This window comes from Balaenoptera physalus (assembly GCF_965194825.1).
Source record: "Balaenoptera physalus genome assembly, chromosome: 6".
Classification (NCBI taxonomy): Eukaryota; Metazoa; Chordata; class Mammalia; order Artiodactyla; family Balaenopteridae; genus Balaenoptera; species Balaenoptera physalus.
This window is the reverse complement of record NC_138885.1, coordinates 86,566,509-86,587,054: the sequence shown is the minus strand read 5'-3', so window position 1 is coordinate 86,587,054 and position 20,546 is coordinate 86,566,509.

Here is a 20,546-nt window from a genome sequence, read left to right as displayed (position 1 = left end):
GAGCTCCTGGTATAACATTCATTCAGTAATTATTGAATTCTTACCATGTGCTGGGCAATTTGACTGGTTAAGCAAAAATAATTAATTTGGCGATTTCCAGCACTATGGCAAAGGGAGAGATGAGCGCTGGGGATCAATGCGGCTTCATTTGGCACTTCTTACATTTCAGTACACGATCACAGCTTGTGTCATCCACTGGGAGTACCACAGGGCCCTGCCGCTCCTCAGCTCTTTTACACTATTTACTTGTCTAACATCCCTCCTTCCTTCCTTCTCTCCTTCCTTCCTTCCTTCGTAGTTGTTCACCCGTCTTCAGTCTTAGGCTCTTTACATTGTCAACTGTAAGAATTTCATATATATTGCTCTCCATTTTATCAACGCTTGGCAGAAATTGCATACTAGTGTTATTCAGAATAGGGATATGTTCTGGTTCTAGATGTGCAGCTTGAAGCAGGTTCTTTTTCCTCTAGCTGAGTGCTTCTTTATATCAAGACAAAGACTTGGTAGCATAAAAATAACATATAAGAAAGGGGATTAGCATGGGCCAAAAGGGGAATTAGTTGATGGTTACAGTTAACATTCCAGGCAGTGTTTGGTGATGGACAGGGGAAGGTAAGGATGATCTGAGAACCTATAGATCCTCAGAAATCCTGCTATAAACTTGTTTGGTTAGAGGAAAAATAACCAGGTGAGTAAGTGGTTGTTTCATAGGCCTGGCCAGGTGTAATCCTGACTCTTGTGAGTGACCAGGCATTTAGGTGCCAGGCGATGTGGGTAACCACAGCTGAAGATTTGAGCTGTATAATGACAGTGAAGGTCTTTCAGAGGCCAGGCTGCTCAGTAAAAGAAAACCATCAATTAAAAAATAAAACTACATACATACTTGGATTTCAAATCCAGCGTTGACATCTGAAGGTACCCTGCTATATATAATCAAGTTGTAGCAGCCTATTTTATAACTATACAGATATAAGGTGTATCTAGCAAGGGGAGAATTCCAAGGACCTTTTATATAAAGGTAAAATTTAATAAGTGACTATTGAAGTTCCAAAAGGCAGCTGGAATGCTAGGGAGGGAGATTAGTAGCCTTCCTATCAAGATTGGATATATGGAAGCCCCACTAATTGCTCCCACTATCGAGTGGGACCAGGGCTCCAGAACTCTGGTCCAGCTCAGACTGGTGCCCAGTCTGATAGAAGGCGTCTATTATGCCTGCTGAGACAGCCAGGGGAAAAGTATGACAAGAAAAGGTGATCTACTTCCCATTCTCAGACCAGATTGCAGAGTCCACACTCAAATACTTTCTCAAGAGATTGACTATAACAGGGACAGGGGACAAAGTAAATAACTGCTGATTGGCAGCAGTCAGATCAACAAAGCACTGTTAGTATAGGCTGCTTTAAGGACACAGGAATGACTTCATTATTCAGAATTCTTTCCTGTACTGGTTTTTTTGGTTGTTTGTTGTTGTTGTTTTTTAATACTAAAATTTTACCTGCATTTCCAATATTCCAAATAATTTATATTGGGTTATATAAGATACAGAAATAAAATTATACTTTGATTACAAAATAGTCCACAGACTGTAAAGAAACTACCACCCACAATTTTATGCAGTGCTTATTCATTCCCCATACATTAGTCATCCACATTAAAAGGGTTAGCTTTTACAAAGAGAAGTTCACTTTGTTTTTCATTTCTTTCTTTCTCTTTTTATTTTTCAAATCCTACTTTCTTGGAATGCTCAAGGCTTTTTCCAGCAATTAAAGATAAAGCATAAAAATGATCCTGGCCTAACAATTTTGACAAAGGAAAAATGTGCTAAGAGATTCAACTATGTTATCTAAAGGATATTAGTAGCAAATATTCTTCTGAAGTGCACATAAAAACACATTAGCACCTTTCATTCAGTCACATGGTATTGACAATAACTTTTAACTTGTGTTTACTCCAAAGTTTAAAAGGGAATCAGAAAAATATTTAATCTACTCAGTTCTTTTTGTCTTGTGCCAAAGTATATCTCGCAATTTCAGGGAGTCAAACTAGTTGAATAAAAAGAAAAGATCAAAGACAATGTTTAGAACTTTGGTAAGAAACACATAGAGGAATTTTAAATAATATCCAAAATAAACAAGTGGGCACACTTGCCTTATATTAGGGCACAACAGCATAGGCAGTAACTACCAAACACTGCCAGAGCTGTGTATAAGCAAATATTCAAGTATAAATGGATCAGAAACATTCCCATGGGTATGTAGCATATGTTTCAGCACTTGCAACACTTGCTTCTTCTGCTCCAACAGAGCTATCAGTCATGAACTTTAGTGTGTTGAACTATTTGGGGTCTATCCTCTAGGGTAGAAATTTAAGTGACACTGCACCATGGGTTGGGGATAGTGGACGCTGTCAATCATTGTTAAGACATGTCCAGCCCTAAGACACTGTATTGTTATGGTGCTCAGCAACAAGTGCTTCTATCTTCCTTTGGGATAGGCAACTAACTGGATTAAAATAGGAACACATTGACTGAGCTATGTTTATTATAGATAATTATTTGTCAGTATCAAATATTTTTCTAGGAAAAGTAAGCAGTTGCTTATTTATCTGCACTCTCAAATAATACTGCTAAGTGCTTTGTATTTCTGATATAGGGATCATTTTATCCTGCTCTGTATTCTATTTAGCTGTTTACATGTATGTTTCTTCAACTAGATGCTAAACTAACTGGAGCTGAGCATCTGCTTAATTAATGCTTGTGTTCTTCACAGTTGGGGCATCATTCTTTCAGCTTTCCCAGGCCCCAGAAATGGCTGGGACTCAGGTAGGGTTGCAGAGGCTGAGCTGCTGGGTACCAGGAGTGGCAGAAGCCTGTTGCGTGGAATAGTGGAAGGAGATGTAGCCCGAGGAAAAGTGAGAATCATCTGCAAGAAAATGACCCATGAACTTGTTCTATATGTCATCAGATTTAAAGATATTGTGTGTGACACTCTAGTCAGGAGGTTGAAGCAAGAGGTCTGGGGCTGAGGTTAAGGTCATGAAACAAGATATGAAATGGGAGAACATTAGTGCTTAAGACTGGGAGCAAAGCAAAGGTGCCAGGGCTCAAAATTATTGGATGTTGAGACAAAGGAGCTGATTGATTTAAAGGTACCGGATTAGGCCAGCCAAGGATAGTTTATTACTTATTGTAGGTACACAATGAACTTCTTTTGGATGAATCAACGTAGTTGTATATTCCACAAAGAGTGATAATAAGGTGGCCTAACCCCAACCCTAGGCTCTTGACTGAGTGAAAAAATGATAATTTGATGAGTGCGCTTCTCATCAGATGGAAGGTTTTTTGGGTAATATTCGGTCTAGAAGCTTTTCCTATTGTACCCCGAAATAAAAATTCCCCCTGTTGCAAAGGAAATGTATTTGGCAAGAACAGCTTTAGCAGGAGTATTTTATGGAACATATATTGTAGGGGAGCTATATCTTCTGAAATTACCCATATCTGTACAGTCATATGGCAGATTGTATTTTCCAAAGATAGTCTCCACAAATTATCCCATCTCACATGCAATTTCCACATTGTGAGACTGACAAGTCTCCCATCAATTGGTAGGGCCCATTCCCCTCCCTTCGAACTGGGAAGACCTTTGTTATTGCCTTAACTAATAGAGTGCAGTTGAGTGACACTATGTGACTTCAGAGGCGAGGTCATAAAAGTGCCTTGCATGTTCACATTGTCCCCTTGGGACATTCATTCTCAGATGTCAACCACCATGCTATTAGGAAGGCAAGCAGCCACATGAAGGACCACATATAGGTGTTCTGGCCAATTGCAGCAGCTGAAGTCCCATCCATCCCACAGTCATATAACCACCAGGTATGTGAGTGAATGAGCATTCAGATGGTTCCATCCCCAGCTAAGACATCCTTGGCTTCTTGCTCTCACTCCCCCACCTGTTGGTGCATGAGATGTTGCCACTGACTTCTGCTCACATTTCTAGTTGTGATCAAAATAAATGATGTTTTAAGCTACTAAATTTGGAGTGGTTTGTTATTCAGCAATAGATAACTGGAACAAATCACAAATAGAAACAAGCATAGTTTGTGTTATAGAAATATCACTTTGATGAAAACACTTAGTCGAAGACTATTCTCATGAACCTGGTTTCATTTTTTTCTATGCTCTTACCAAGGGAGAAATTCATCATATGAATGTAATACTTTTTCATCTTTGATGAATGTTAGTTTCAAAATAAGAAAAAAATATTAGCAACAATTTATGCTTATAATATAAAATGTATTTCTAAAAATGACTCCTGAATATTAAAAAGTATTTTTTTTTTTTTGCCTCTGAATGTCACTGAACATGTTGCATTGATGATAAAACAAACACAATCTTAGGCAGAATTTTTTCCAATACTTTACAAGGACAATGATAAAATGCTCTCCCTAGACACTAGTTTTTTCCAGAAATACAATTCGCTAATGTAGAAATGTCAGAACAAAGTGACTTATAATTCAATGCAGCACTAATTTGAGTATTTTAAAAACTTAATTACTCATTCAAAGGAAATCTCCAGTTTCCTGTGAATGTCTTCCATTTCAAGAAAAGTGAACATTTCCATTATAACATCTTGGGTTAAAAAAAAAAAGAAAACATCTAACATTTATGTTTTAATTGAGTTAAGTGCTTAAGACTTCAGTGATACTGTATGTGATTTGCCAGGGAAAACAAAAATATCTTCAGATGAAAAAAGTGCTAATAAGACCTGTTTAAAATATTCTTGAAATAACTAGGTATTGTGCATTTGAGAAAGTATTCTTCAAAAATCTAAAAGATTATCCATTTCAATTTGACTCAAATGACAGCTAAAAATGACTGCAAGCTCCTAGAAAGGGGCATGATAAAATCGAAATGACACTTGAGAAAGATGATTAATAGTGGTCCATGTGTGAAACATACACACTGTGATTCTCAACAGAGTGAGGTTGGAGGGGGTACAGGACATGGAAAAACTTGTTCCCTGGAGGATTAGAAACATTTCTCCCACAACTTCCCATCTTTCAAGGGTGAACCAATGGAATAATGGGGAATGCTGGGAACTCTGCAAAGACTTGGGCCAGGTTGTGGGAAGAGAAACTAAAGGACAGGACAAAGAAACATGGAATAGGAAACAAGACTTGGCAGAATGGAGTTTCTATTTGGTTGTGGTAACTCTAATGAAGATTGAAGTTAAGAGTTCGAAGGGAGTAGTGGTATAAGAAAACGGGATATAAGAATGGGAGAGAAAGAAAAATTGTCTTGAGCTACTTATTTAAAAAAATAATAGCCTTTTGTATCTGAGCAATGAATTGTTTAGAGTTTTTAAAAGGAAAAAAAAGAATTGATTCTGTGAAGCAGCTGATATTTTTGTATTTCAGTAAAACCTGGTTCATCTTCATGTACTGGGAAGCTCAATATAATTTCTATACAGATTTTTTTTACTTTGAATTATGCTATTTAATGTGACAAAATGAGTCATTTTCCATTGAAATATGAAAATGTTAGTTTGGAGCATAGAGAATAATATTTTAAGGGCTGCTAATTTATTCTTGGTAATGTTCTTTTTACATTAGTAAGTACACCAGTGTTTTTTTTTTTAATAGAAATGCTATATTAACTTCAAAAAAAATCCTATGAACTACTTTTGATAGACATGTTTTTCTTAAGAATGTAGCTATTGGATATATTATGTTTTGCTCTAAGACCTCATCTGCTACAAGTGCTGCCTCTGATCTCCTCAGTTCTTCCAGGTTTCTCTCCCTCCACCCACATACGGCCTGCCTCACCCTCTTATCTTTCTGTTTATCACTGTCATCAGTCCCTACACACCCATACTCCCTGGCAGTTGACCAATAACCCCACTATGATTACTTGGGGAAATACTGTGACAGTGTTGCAAAGACCTGTTTCCTCCATGTTTTCCTCTGGTGTGAAGAGCACGGTTTCCTCTGTTAACTCTGTTGACTTCAGTTTTTGGTAATGTTTCCAATTCAATTCAAAATGAAGTTCATAAGCACCCTTCACAACCTGGATGAAGAGGAAAATAATATATAGAAAGGTTTACATAGTTAGCCTGATCTCTGTTTTACAGCCTTGAGTATTTTAAAGCCCAGCATTCAGAGAGGGTGCTATATGATTGGGGGAGGGTGTTATATGATTGGGCTCTGTTTAACTTTACTACCAATCAATGTTTCAGCCTAAAGAAAGTCTATCCCCCAAAGAAGTGCTTAGTCGCTAAATGTCAAAACATTCTCCTTTTTGAAAGAACAGTTTCTTTTGTGTGCAAAAGGTCTTCCTCTGACTCACTCAGTGTGTACTCCTTAGCATTAAAAAATAAACAGAAGCGACATATCCTTAAAATAGCTATCTGAACTTGAGTCACCTGTGCATCCCTGAAACTCTCTAAATGAACGAACTGTCAAACATCACACAGAGGTGGAAATTAAAACTACTGAACTTAAGGTATTCGAGACAATATAGGGCTTCTTCAGGGCAGCATGTCTGCCAGAGTTCACACAGCTGCTGTGTCGCTGCATTTCTCCCAGTGTATTAAAACATTCCCTTTGAATACACAGGCTCCATGCTACATTACTTGACCTCCGCCTGGGTGATTTGAAGCATCCAAACCATCATCCAATTAGAGCTGACACTCTTCTAGTTAGCTACTGTATTTGGAAGAAGAGCCAGTACAAAGGGGAATTTAAGAAAAAGATGTGTTGCTTCGACTGGAGAAATGAACAAAGTTAATCATGGCTTTGTGGAATTGTGAGCATTTATTAACTGAGTATTTTAGTTCAATGCAATGTTTATCTGTGAATTGGTTAAAAGCCGTAATGTTGGTTTCCAAACTGCCTGTTTAACTTACTGTAACAGAGATGTTGCTGCTTCTCTGACCCCCAACCCCTTCCTTCAAATGACAGCCTTTTATAAACCTTGGTAGCAATTAAAATTTGCTCTTCTGGCCTCCTTGCAAATTTCTCTTTCACTGACTCTATGGTTTTAGCCAGTAGTGACCAGAGGTGCCAAAGCCCCTCTTTCCTGCTGGAGTCCAAAATAAATGCAATGGACCAACCATCTCCCACTTTACCCTGAGCATCCTGCCCCTTCAACAGACTATCATTCAAGGTGAAGACTTCATATGCAAAGTTAGGGTATTCTTAGAAGGAAACGACAATAGGGTTGAAGTTCTACTTCACTTGGATGCTACTTTTACACTAGCTCTTCAGGTGACTCTGCATAAGTCTTCCTCTTGAGAACCCTCCCATCTTTCCACAAGAGTAGATATGATTCTCTCAAGTTTAAGTGAGACCCTGGACTTCAGCTGGACGAAAGTTGATGGTCACCTCTGTGCTGTCCCACAGGCTCTAGGTATATAACTGGCTGTTTTATGAGAAAAGGTGGAAGTGAATTCTCCAATCCCTGGCCACTCTTCCTTTGGCCCTTCTATTGTCCTTGCTTGACGATCTAGTTAAATAAGCACATCTCTTCAAGAGAAATCTAAATGTTTGTTTGTTTGTTTGTTTTTGGACAGTGTAGCCTGTCCAACAGTGAGGAGAGATTTCTTCTCCTCTATTTGCAGGGTCTTCCTTGCCCTTGTTTTTTAGGGACAATGGGGTCACTTGATTGGGCTGAGAAACTTTGGGCCCTTTCCAGCTCCAAGATGCAGTGACATTCCATGAGCACACACTTCTTAAAAAAATTGAAGTATAGTTGATTTACAATATTGTGTTAGTTTTGGGTGTACAGCAAAGTGATACTGTTATATATACATATTTTTTCAGATTATTTTCCATTATAGGTTATTAGAGCACATACTTTTTAAATGAATATTCTTTTTGTTACCCAGGGAATATCTCCTGAGTTGATTAAATTCTTTTAGTGGAGAACCTGATGAGCTGGAAAAGGAAGGGTTTGCTTATTTAATCTGCTGTATTTATCTCTCACTGCACCTGAACTCTCAGCCTCTGCTCAGCACTGATCAGTAAGTGTGATCTCCCGAACATAATCAGTTTTCACCTTTACAATTTGCACTCATTTTACCACTAACACTGTCTTCCATAAAAAGATCACTTCACAGATAGGTTCCCTCTTCCTTAGAAGGTCTTGCCTTCCTCCTCATGCTTGTAATGACCTTTATCCCATATATCCTTGCTCAGCACAAATTGTCTCTGTTACTCTTTCGGCATCTGCTTTGTATTAGTCTCCTTGGGCAGCCATAAAAAAAACAAAACAAAACAAACTGCAGAACAAACACAGACTGCATTGCATGGCTTAAGTAACAGAAATTTATTTTCTCACAGTACTGAAGAATCAAAGTCCCAGATCAAGGTTCAGCAGGGTTTGATCCTGGTGACAACTCTCTTCCTGGCCTGCAGATGCCAGCCATCTCATGGCATCCTCGCAAGGTCTTTCCTCTGTGCACACATGGAGTGAGAGAGGTTGAGCTCTCTGATGTCTCATAAGACTACTAATGCTATCAGATCAGGGCCCCATCCTTATTATTTCATTTAAGCTTAATTACTTCCTTAAAGGCCCTATCTCCAAATATAGCCTGGGTGTTAGGGATTTAACATTTGAATTTGGAGGAGGCACAAATATTCAGTTCATAAGACATTCATTTTGCTATGTGTTTATAGTTAATATATATACATGTATATACATATGTGTATATATGCATATATACATATATTCTATCAAGGAACTGTAAGCTCTTGTAACTGTGTCTTGTACATTTTTATACTTTATCTTTTGTTGGTACTGGATTCATGTTTTCTGATATGAGCCATTCACATGCTAATTTCCACATTCATTTTTTAGCATACATTATTTAATTTAAAAAATCCCCACTTTCAAGGCTGCTTTAAAATTCTAGAGGATTTTTGGAAGATTAAAAAAAAAAACTGGTGTTGGAAAATCTCTACCTTATCTAAACTTGAAAGCTTGAAAATGTCAAGAATCTTCTCTTTTCGCAAAGATCTATTTTTGTTCACGTCCATTATATATATATTTAAAGAATTTCTTAGATCAGGTAATTTATGTTAACTTTTAACTTTTTCTTCCTAATTCTGAATTCCAGTGCCTCTGTTGGAAAAATATTTCTCTGCATAATATTTTGTTTTTGTTAAATGCTAGATCACATGCTTAACTCTGATTTTCTGCACTGTCTTGTAATCTTTGAATATACTAATACCATAGGTATATTCGAAATTGGAAAACTGAAAAATATAGAATGAAATACATATAACAGTGTTTATATTGGCACTAATGGACACATAGCACATTAAACCATTAAATTCATGCTACAGGGCATTGTAAAAAGAAGACTTTCCTGAACTATTTTTCAAATGCTTCCCATTTCTTTTCCAATGAACATAAATTTTATTTCCTAATTTTCATTAACATCTAGCTCTCCAGAAATCTTGACTTCACACAAGTTTTTCTCAATTTAATTAAGTACATTTTATTTAAAGACTTTTATTTTGAAAAGACTAATCATCATTAAAATTACACTGGATGTTTCATATAAAGACACTGTCTGCAAATACTGATTAGAATGCTGTAAGCAAAAGAAGAAAAAATTAAAACATTGTGGATAAGTGCCATTTAAACTCAATTTCAGAATTTGTAAATCTCAGAAAGGGAAATACTTGAGGTAATATGTTAGATTAAACCAAAGTGATGGAATTATTTAGCTAAATGGATTCTTAGCTTGAGCAAAACTCTAATGACTCCATTTTATTTATTTATTTTTTAAACTTGTATTGCATCTTTGTAGCAAAACAATTTATGGAGATTCCAGAATTTTATTTAAGAGGCCATATTGGTTATTGTTATAAGTTTTGGTCTCTTAAAGAATGCATGAAGGAATGCCTGAAGCTGCTGGCAGGATTAACATTAGTACTATTCAGTGAACTCAGTGAGTTCATATTGATTAAACAAGACAGATGACATTGTTTAATCATTGTTTCTATCTGTCAAGAATCACTAGCATTTAATATATACTCCACTACATTAAGGAAGTTGATAGTCAACAGTTATATGTGATATAAATGTCAGGAAATGAAGATCTAATTTTTCCATTAATGGGCATGTCTGTAATATATTTAGTACTGAAATTCTGTACCCATTATTGCTCTTGATTTCTTTAAAACAGACAGTTAATATCACAAACTATTTAGTATTTAAGGACTGAGAGTTAAAAAGACAGATATAACTGTCACTATGACTATAAGATATTAAGTGTGGAATTCTAATTACTGGACTTGATGGGAAAAGAAATCTGATGAAATAAAAAGTAATTATTACAAAATTGTTGATAGTGTAGGTAAATGACTGGTCCCTAAAATTAAAAAGTCAAACCTAGTTAATTATATCTTAGCTAATAAAATTGCAGTGATAAGGTTTATAGATTGGTGAAAAATTAATGAACGATTTAATGAATTTTCTGGTAAATCGTATAAGTCAGAAGTAACAATAAGGAGTCTGGAAATGTTTAGAAGAGATTAGATTTACTAAGATATAAAGTAAGGCTAGAAATAGTGAAACTCCATTTCTATACAAGAGGAATTTAAAATTAAATCTGTGCTTTTAAGTTGTATCTCATTGTCTAAAATAGTCTAGTACAATGTAGTATTTAATAAATAATTATTGCATAAATTAACATTAAAATTAGGTACTGTATGAAAATAAAGGTGGTGTGTATGTGTGTGTGTGTGTGTGTGTGAATTCTAAGGGCTATAGGCAACATTTAAAAGTGGTTAATTAAAAAAATTATAGTAAGAACATTTAACTTGAGATCTACCCTTTTAATAAAGTTTTATGTGTACAGTACAGTGTTATTAACTATAGGCATGACGTTGTACAGCAGATCTCTAGAACCTTTCTTGTATAACTGAAACTTTATACCCAATGAATAGAAACTCCCAATTTCCTCTTCCCCCCAGCCCCTGGAAACCACTATTCTACTCTCTGCTTCTATGAGTTTGACTATTTAGATACCTTATGTAAGTGGAAGCATGCAGTATTTTTCCTTTGTGACTGTCTTATTTCATTTAGCATAATGTCTTCCAGGTTGATCCATATTGTCACATATTGCACGATTTCTTTCTTTTCAAAGGCTGAATGACATTCCACTGTATGTATATATTACATCAAAAAGATCCATTTATCCTTTTATGGGCATTTAGGTTGCTTCTACATCTTGGCTATTGTGGAGCAATGAACATGGGAGTGCAAATTTCTTTGAGATCCTGATTTCGATTTTTTTTTTTGGTTAAATACTCAGAAGTAAAATTGCTGGATTATATGGTAATTCCATTTTTAATTTTTTGAGGAACCTCTATATTGTTTTCCATAGCAGCTGCACTATTTTACATTCCCACCAAGAGTGTACAAGGGTTTTAATTTTTCTACATCCTTTCTAACATTTGTTATCTTTGGTCTTCTGATAACTGCCATGCTAACAGATGTGAGGTGATATCTCATTTTAGTTTGATTTACATTTCCCTGATGTTCCTGTCTTGCTAGTTGTTTGGCATAGGGTGTCCAGCACTGTAGCTTGCTGGTCGTTGAGTGAAGCTGGGTCTTGGTGTTGAGATGGAGATCTCTGGGAGATTTTCGCCGTTTGATATTACATGGAGCTGGGAGGTCTCTTGTGGACCAGTGTCCTGAAGTTGGCTCTCCCACCTCAGAGGCACAGCACTGACTCCTGGCTGAAGCACCAAGAGCCTTTCATCCACACGGCTTGTAAAAAGCCGATGTCTACATTTCCCTGATGATTAGTGATGTTGAGCACCTTTTCATGTGCCTATCGGCCATTTGTATGTCTTCTTTGTGAAAATATCTATTCAAGTTCAGGTTTTTTACCCGTTTTTAAAAATCAGATTATTTGTTCTTCCTTCCTTGCTTCCCTCCCTCTCTCCCTCCCTCCCTCCCTCCTTTCTTCTTCCTTTCTTCCTTCCATTCTGTCTTCCTTTCTTTCCTTTCAATTGAGTTGTAAGAGTTTCTTATATATTTTTGATATTAGTCCCTTATCAGATATACGGTTTGTAAATATTTTCTCCCATTCCATAGATTGTCTTTTCACCCTATTAACTGTGTCCTTTGCTGTGCAGAAGCTTTTCAGTTTTATTGCATTCCCATTTGTTTACTTTTGATTTTGTTGCTTATGCTTTTAGTGTTATATCCAAGAAATCATTGCCAAGACCAATGTCATTAAGCTTTTCTCCTATGTTTTCTTCTAGGAGTATTACAGTTTCAGGTTTTACATTTAAGTCTTTAATCCATTTTTGAGTTAATTTTTATGTATGGTGTAAGTTAAGAATCCAATATCATTCTTTTCCATGAGGATATTCAGTTTTTCCCAACATTATTTGTTGAAGATATATCCTTTCCCCATTGTATATTCTAGGGATCCTTGCCAAAGATCAGTTGATTGTATTTGCATGAATTTATTTCTGAGTTTTCTTTTTTTTAAAAACTTTAAATTTTATATTGACGTATAGCCAGTTAACAATGTTGTGATAGTTTCAGGTGCACAGCAAAGTGACTCAACCATACATATACATGTATCCATCCTCCCCCAAACTCCTTATTTCTGAGTTTTCTATTCTCTCCCATTGGTCTATATGTCTGTCTTTATGCCAGAACCATACTGTTTGATTACTGTAGCTTTGTAATATATTTTAAAATCAGGATGTTTGAGGCCTCCAGCATTGTTCTTTCTCAAGACTGATTTGGCTACTTAAGGTTCTTTGTGGTTCCATGTGAATTTTAGGATTGCTTTTATTATTTTTGTAAGAAATGCCATGGGACTTTGATAGGGATTGCAATGAATTTGTAGATCATTTTGGGTAATATAGACATTTTAACAATATTAAGTCTTCCAGTCCAGGAACATGGTTTGTCTTTCTACTTGTATGTGTCTTCTTTAATTTCTTTCATCAGTGTTTTATGGTTTTTAGTGTACAAGTTTTTAGCTTTATTGATTAAGTTTGTGCGTAAGTATTTTATCCTTTTTGGTGCAATTCTAAATGGGATTATTTTCTTAATTTCCTTTTCAGATAGCTTGTTGTTAGTGCATAGAAATGCAACTAATTTTTGAATGTTGATTTTGTATCCTGCAAGCTTCACTGAATTTGTTGAATAGTTCTTTTTTTTTTTTTTTTTTGAGTGAACTCTTTAGGGTTTTCTTTATAAAAGATCATGCCATCTGCAAACACAGATAATTTTACTTCTTCCTTTCTGATTTGGATGACTTTTATTTCTATTTCTTGTCTAATTGCTCTGGCTAGAACTTCCAGTATTATGTTGAATAGGAGTGGTGAGAGTGGGCACCCTTGTCTTGTTCTTGAACTTAGAAGACAAGCTTTTGGTTTTTCATCATTAAGTATGAAGTTTGCTGTGGGCTTTTGATTTATGACCTTTATAATGTTGAGGTTATTTCCTTCTATTCCTAGTTTGTTGAGAGTTTTTTATCATGAAAGGGTGGTGTATTTTGTCAAATGTATTTTCTGCATCTATTGGGATAACCATATGATTTTTTTTTAATCTTTATTGGAGTATAATTGCTTTACAATGGTGTGTTAGTTTCTGCTTTATAACAAAGTGAATCGGTTATACATATACATATATCGTCATATCTCTTCCCTCTTGCATCTCCCTCCCTCTCACCCTCCCTATCCCACCCCTCTAGGTGGTTACAAAGCACTGAGCTGATCTCTCTGTGCTATGTGGCTGCCTCCCACTAGCTATCTATTTTACATTTGGTAGTGAATATATGTCCATGCCACTCTCTCACTTTGTCCCAGCTTACACTTCCCCCTCCCCATATCCTCAAGTCCATTCTCTAGTAAGTCTGTGTCTTTATTCCCATCTTGCCCCTAGGTTCTTCAGAACCTTTTTTTTTTTTTAATATTCCATATACATGTGTTAGCATATGGTATTTGTTTTTCTCTTTCTGACTTACTTCACTCTGTATGACAGACTCTAGGTCCACCCACCTCACTACAAATAACCAAATTTCGTTTCTTTTTATGGCTGAGTAATATTCCATTTTATATATGTGCCACATCTTCTTTATCCATTCATCTGTTGATGGACACTTAGGTTGCTTCCATGTCCTGGGTATTGTAAATAGTGCTGTGGTACATGACTCTTTTTGAATTATGGTTTTCTCAGGGTAAATGCCTGAGAAAGGCCAGGTAAATGGGCTTTCTCAGGTAAATGCCTGGGCTTGTCATATATGGCCTTTATTATGTTGAGGTAAGTTCTCTCTATGCCTACTTTCTGGAGGATTTTTATCATAAATGGGTGTTGAATTTTGTCAAAAGCTTTTTCTGCATCTATTGAGATAATCATATGGTTTTTATCCCAATCTGTAAATATGGTTTATCACATTGATTGGTGTATATTGAAGAATCCTCACATTCCTGGGATAAACCCCACTTGATCATGGTGTATGATCCTTTTAATGTGCTGTTGGATTAACCATATGACTTTTATCCTTCATTCTGTTAATGTGTCATATCACATTAATTGATTTTCATATGCTGAATCACTCTTGCATCCCATAGATAAATCCCACTTGGTCACGGTATGTGATCCTTTTAATGTATTGTTGAATTAAGTTTGCTAGTATTTTGTTGTTGATTTTTGCACCCATGTTCATCAGGAATATTGGCCTGTAATTTTCTTTTCTTGTAGTGTCCTTATCTGGCTTTGGTACGACAGTAATGCTGGCATGAATGAGTTTGTAAGTGTTCCCTCCTTTTCACATTTTTTTTGAAGAGTTTGAGAAGAACTGGCATTAATTCTTCTTTACATGTTTGGTAGAATTCACCCATGAAGCCATCTGGTTTTGGGCTTTTCCTTTTGGGGAGGTTTTTGATTACTGATTCAATCACTTTACTAGTTATAGGCCTGTTCAGACTTTCATTTCTTTATGTTTCAGTCTTAGTAAGTTGTGTGTTTCCAGGAATTTATCACTTTTTCTAGATTATCCAATTTGGTGGTATATAATTTTTAACAGTAATATCTAATGATTTGTTAAAATTGCTGCTCTAATCTTTGTTATTTCATTCCTTCTGCTAATTTTAGGCTTAGTTTTTCTTCTTTTCTAGTTCCTTGAGGGGTAAAGTTAAGTTGTTTGTTGAGATATTTCTTCTTTTTAATATAGGTATTTATCGCTATAAACTTCCCTCTTAGTACTGCTTTTCCTGAATCTCATAGTTTTTAGTATGTTGTGTTTTCATATTTGTTTGTCCGAAGGTAGTTTCATTTTCTCTTTTGATTTCTTCTTTGACAAATTGGTTGTTCAGGGGCATGCTATTTAATTTCCACACATTTGTGAAATTTCCAGCTTTTCTTCTACTATTTATTTCTAGCTTCATTCAGTTGTGGTTGGAACAGATACTTGGTAGGATTTCAGTCTTCTTAAGTTTGTTGAGACTTGTTTTCTGACCTCACATATTGTCTATCCTGAAGAATGTTCCATGTGCACTTGAGAAGAATGTATATTCTCCTGCTGTTGGGTGGAATGTTCTGTATATGTCTGTTAGGACTGTTTGGTCTTCTGAGTGATCAGATTTTGCTTTCTGTACTTTGTCCCTCTCTATTTATTTCTCCCCTTCCCTAATCAGGATTTTTATATTGCCTTTTATCTGTTCAAAACATAAATTCTCCCAACACACATACTTAGGCACCTCTTAAAAGTGCATTTTTCTCTCCTAAAATGTCTCATATTCCCAACTTAAATTTCTACTCCCTTTTTCTACTCTAGTTAAAATACTCATCTGTATAGTTGAATTCCTGGGCTAGATGATTTTCTGACTATTATATATAATAAGATTTGGTTTAGGTCTCCCAGTCTCTGCATATTTGGGGACTGAAAATGGAACAGGATGCTTACCTAGTTTTACTCAGTTTTGGCACCAAAAGTTTTCCCAATTACTAGGTAGGGTTATCATGGACCAGGGGTTTAGTGCACACCCACATTCACATGCACAGAGCCCCTCACTGCCCTAATAATCACTATCTAATCTGCTTTATTTGATGTTGTCAGAGAAATAAAAGTGTTCATAACATGAATATACTTATCCATCTCCACCAAGTGTACTGTTTTAGTTATTGTTTCTATAGGTGATTATAGAAAGCTGTAAACATTCAAGTTTTGCAAATAAAATTCTAATGAATTTTAAGGTGCAATTGCAAAATTTGCAGGCAACTCTTAAGTCTATGGAAAGTAATGTTTGAGAACTACTGTAATCACTTGCAAAACCACTGGTAAATGAGGATCTGGCAGAGTGTGACAAGTTAATATTTGAAGCAAAAAGTGACAAGCAGGGTGACTGGATAAGTTCTTCAAAAGAGAATGATTTGAATTGCAAAGGATTAAGGAAGGTCCTTTAGGAAAATAATGAACCCTTGAGTAATATTGCAAGAAAACAACCTTCTTGTATGATCCTGCTGTTGAGCTTGAGGTAAAAACATCATACAATTTTGTGTGAATAAATTTTTTTAAAGGACACAATAGATTTTTTTTGAGTAAATTCTAAGAATTGGCATATGGTTGTAAATATAACCTCTATTTCACTAAATAGAACATACTTATTTAAAAATTTTTTAATTTTGTGTTTCAAACTAAAGTCTCATTCATACAATTCTTTTTTTTACTATATATGTAAAATTTTGCCCTGGTTTTAAGGGAGGTTACTTAGATGTCTTTCCCCTAGACACTATGAAAATTGAATAATGAGAAATCTCTATATATGAGCCAGTGTGTGTGTATGTGTTTAGCTATGTAGGTTAAACCCATTTTTTTTTTCCAGGAAAGAATAATTTCTTGATTTGTCTGTGCAGTAAAGAAGTTTCCATTGCCTGGGCACTTTCTGTATACCTATAATCAAATAATCTTTTTTATAACAGTAGACAGGCATGCCTCTTTAATCACTTTCATATCATAAGGAACTTAACATAAATAAACTTTAACTCAATAGCTAAAAAGCAAATAATTTGACTTAAAAATGGGCAAAATACCTGAAAGGACATTTTTTTCAAAGAAAATATACAGATGGCCGATAGGCACATGAAAAGATGCTCAACATTATAAATCATCAGGTAAATGCAAATCAAAACCCCTATGAGATATCACTTTACACCTGTTAGGATGGCTTTTATTAGAGAGGCATCAGATAACAAGTGCTGGTGAGAATGCGGAGAAAAGGGAACTCTTGTTACATCATTGCAAGGAATGTAAATTGATATAGCCACTATGGAAAACAGAACAGAGTCTCCTCAAAAAGTTAAAAATAAAACTACAATATGATCCAGAAATCTCACTTCTGGGTATTTATCTAAAAGAACTGAAATCTGTATCTCAGAGATATCTGCATTTCCATGTTCATTGCTCCATTATTCACAATAGCCAAGGTACAGAAACAATCTAAATGTCCATTGACAGGTGAATAAAGAAGATGTGATATATATATATATCACATTATATATATATATACATATTGTATATATAATACATATATATATATATATACACCCACATAATGGAATATTATTCAGCCATGAGAAAGAAGGAAATCTTACCATTTGCAACAACAGAAATAATCTAGAGGATATTATCCTAAGTGAAATTAGCCAGACGAAGACAAATACTGTATGATCTCACTGATACACAGAATCTAAAAAAGCTGAACTTCCAGAAAAAGAAAGTCAAATGGTGGTTAGCAGGAGCTGGGGTTGGGTGGTGGGAAAGATGGAGAGATGCTAGACAAAGGGTACAAGCCTTCAGTTATAAGATGAATAAGCTCTGGGCTTCCCTGGTAACACAGTGGTTAAGAATTGGCCTGCCAATGTGTTTGAACCCTGGTCCAGGAAGAGACAACATGCCATGGATCAACTAAGCCCATGCGCCACAACTACTGAGCCTGCACTCCAGAGCCTGCGAGCCACAACTACTGAAGCCCATGCACCTAGAGCCTGTGCTCCTCAACAAGAGAAGCCACGCAGTGAGAAGCCTGCACACCGCAGAGCAGAGTAGCCCCCGCTCGCCACAACTAGAGAAAGTCAGTGCGCAGCAACAAAGACCCAATGCAGCCAAAAAAAAAAAAAAAAAAAAAGGCCTTGACAAATTATTTAAAAAAAAAAAGATGAATAAGCTCTGGGGATACAAAGTACAGCATGGTGACTCTAGTTAATAATACTGCATTGTGTACTCTAAATTTGCTGAGACTTAAATGTTCTCACCACGTACAAAAATAAGGTAACTATGGGAGGTGATAGATGTGCAAATTAACCTAATTGTGGTAATCAATTTACAAAGCATATGTATGTAAAACCCATCACATCATACACTTTAAATATGTACAATTTTATTTTTCAATTATCCTTCAATAAAGCTGAAAAAATAAAAAATACCCCCACAATCACTTTAATATGAAAATATATGCATTATATTTTAAAATCGTTTAAAATATTCCCCTTAAGTTTTAATGTGTTTTCCCTTTAAACAGAAAAATTCAGAAGGTAAGGAGGAAATAATATTGTAATATATACCTATACTGTAGGTAATAATATACTCATAGTATTGCCATCTAGTAACAAGCACTTGTAACACTGTAGTATGTTAACATCTTTCCTTCCAGTTGTTTTTCTACGTGTAACAATATTGAATTTGTATCATTGTTATCTTGGAATTGTTCTTAAAGTCTCAAAACCAACCGAGCAAACAACCAAACCTCCGAACTAACAACAAACAAATAAAAAAATGCACAGGTAGCATGTACATCCACTCTACAAGAGCTTTCAAGGTGGCATCAATAATATTTCCGTAAGATTATTAAGGTGGCAGAACTAGCCCCCTACCCTTCATCCCTCTTCCTTTCCCTAGTCTATATGAATACTCTACTCAAGGGATCTTATGAACTTTTAGAGATGTGAGCTGTTGGCCTCTTCAGAGGAATGACACGTACAGCATGGTTCCAATAGAAAACCTTGTAAGCTTGGAGGGGGAGGGGTGACCAGGAAAGGGGAGGTAGGTATCTTATTCCCCAGCTGGACACTTATGCGTCAGATGTAGTGACCTGGCTTCTGTGCCTTTTTGAAGTGGGAGTGGGGAAAATAATTCAAGAGTGGTTGGGGGAGGAAGATAGAGAAGTAAAGCTGTTTTTCACTCTCATTTTTTATTGGGGTGAAGATGTGTCCTTTTCCAGTGGGTCAAAGGAACATCAAGGAAAGCATCTGAGGTCAGTAGTCTGTTTCATGGCCCACCTGAGAGAACTGGCCTTTGGGAAGGGGACGCCTGATGAAGGGTTTTGGGTGAATGCTAGTGGAGTTAAGAAGCAGCTAAACTGGAGTGAATTCCCCATGTCAGCAGACTGCTCAGTGAGGACGTTTCTCTCAGGGCCTGCTGAGAACCTGTACCAGAAGCCCTTGGGAGCATTATAGCTGTGAGGGGCTAGAGCAGCTGCATTAATAGTACACCTTTGCTCTATTTCTGTAATCTCTCTTCCTACCCATTTCTGGAAGTGCTAGAAGCAAATCAGCAAAGAAGAGGGGAAGAGTGAAGGAGAGCCCTTGTCTCCATTCCAAGCTCCCTCCTGCTGGGGGAAAGGCCAAGATGAACACAGAACTGAAGGCCAGATAGAGATTTTTTTTTTTTTTTTTTACTATACACTTCTTCCTATATTTTCCTTGTGTATATTCTTGGGGGTCTGTGTGGTTTTTTTCGCTTTTTTTAAAAAATTTTATTTATTTATTTATGGCTGTGTTGGGTCTTTGTTTCTGTGCGAGGGCTTTCTCCAGTTGCAGAGAGTGGGGGCCACTCTTCATCGCGGTGCGCGGGCCTCTCACTATCGCGGCCTCTCTTGTTGCAGAGCACAGGCTCCAGATGTGCAGGCTCAGTAATTGTGGCTCACGGGCCCAGTTGCTCCGCGGCATGTGGGATCTTCCCAGACCAGGGCTCGAACCCGTGTCCCCTGCATTGGCAGGCAGATTCTCAACCACTGCGCCACCAGGGAAGCCCCAAGATTGAGATTTTAAACTCTATTAGACTAGACTGAAATTCTTAACATTTGAGAATGACTGGAAGCTATAGAATCTGTCCGAGATGTCATTAAAGGATGGGAAAAGGAAATTCAACAGACCATGCTTGAAGGCAGTGAATGGAGAAAAATAAAACCACACTATCTTTGTATCCCACTGAGTTCAGGGCTGTTCAATGGGCCAGTCTTATGTGCATATAGACAGCTGAGGTTACACTGTTGATTTCACAATGTTGTTTTGCTTTTCAAAATTTAACTGTGGTGTCAAAATATTTTTCTATAATATTAAAAAGTCTCTTATTTATGTACATTTATGTTTTGAGGTGGTTATAAAGCCTCAACTCACAGAGGAGAAGGTAGCCTTACTCATCTTGCTGCTGGTACTCAAAGAACAGGACACTTGATCCTCCAATCCTGAAATTAGCTCTTTAGAGAGAAGGTAGTGGAGAAGGGGTGTG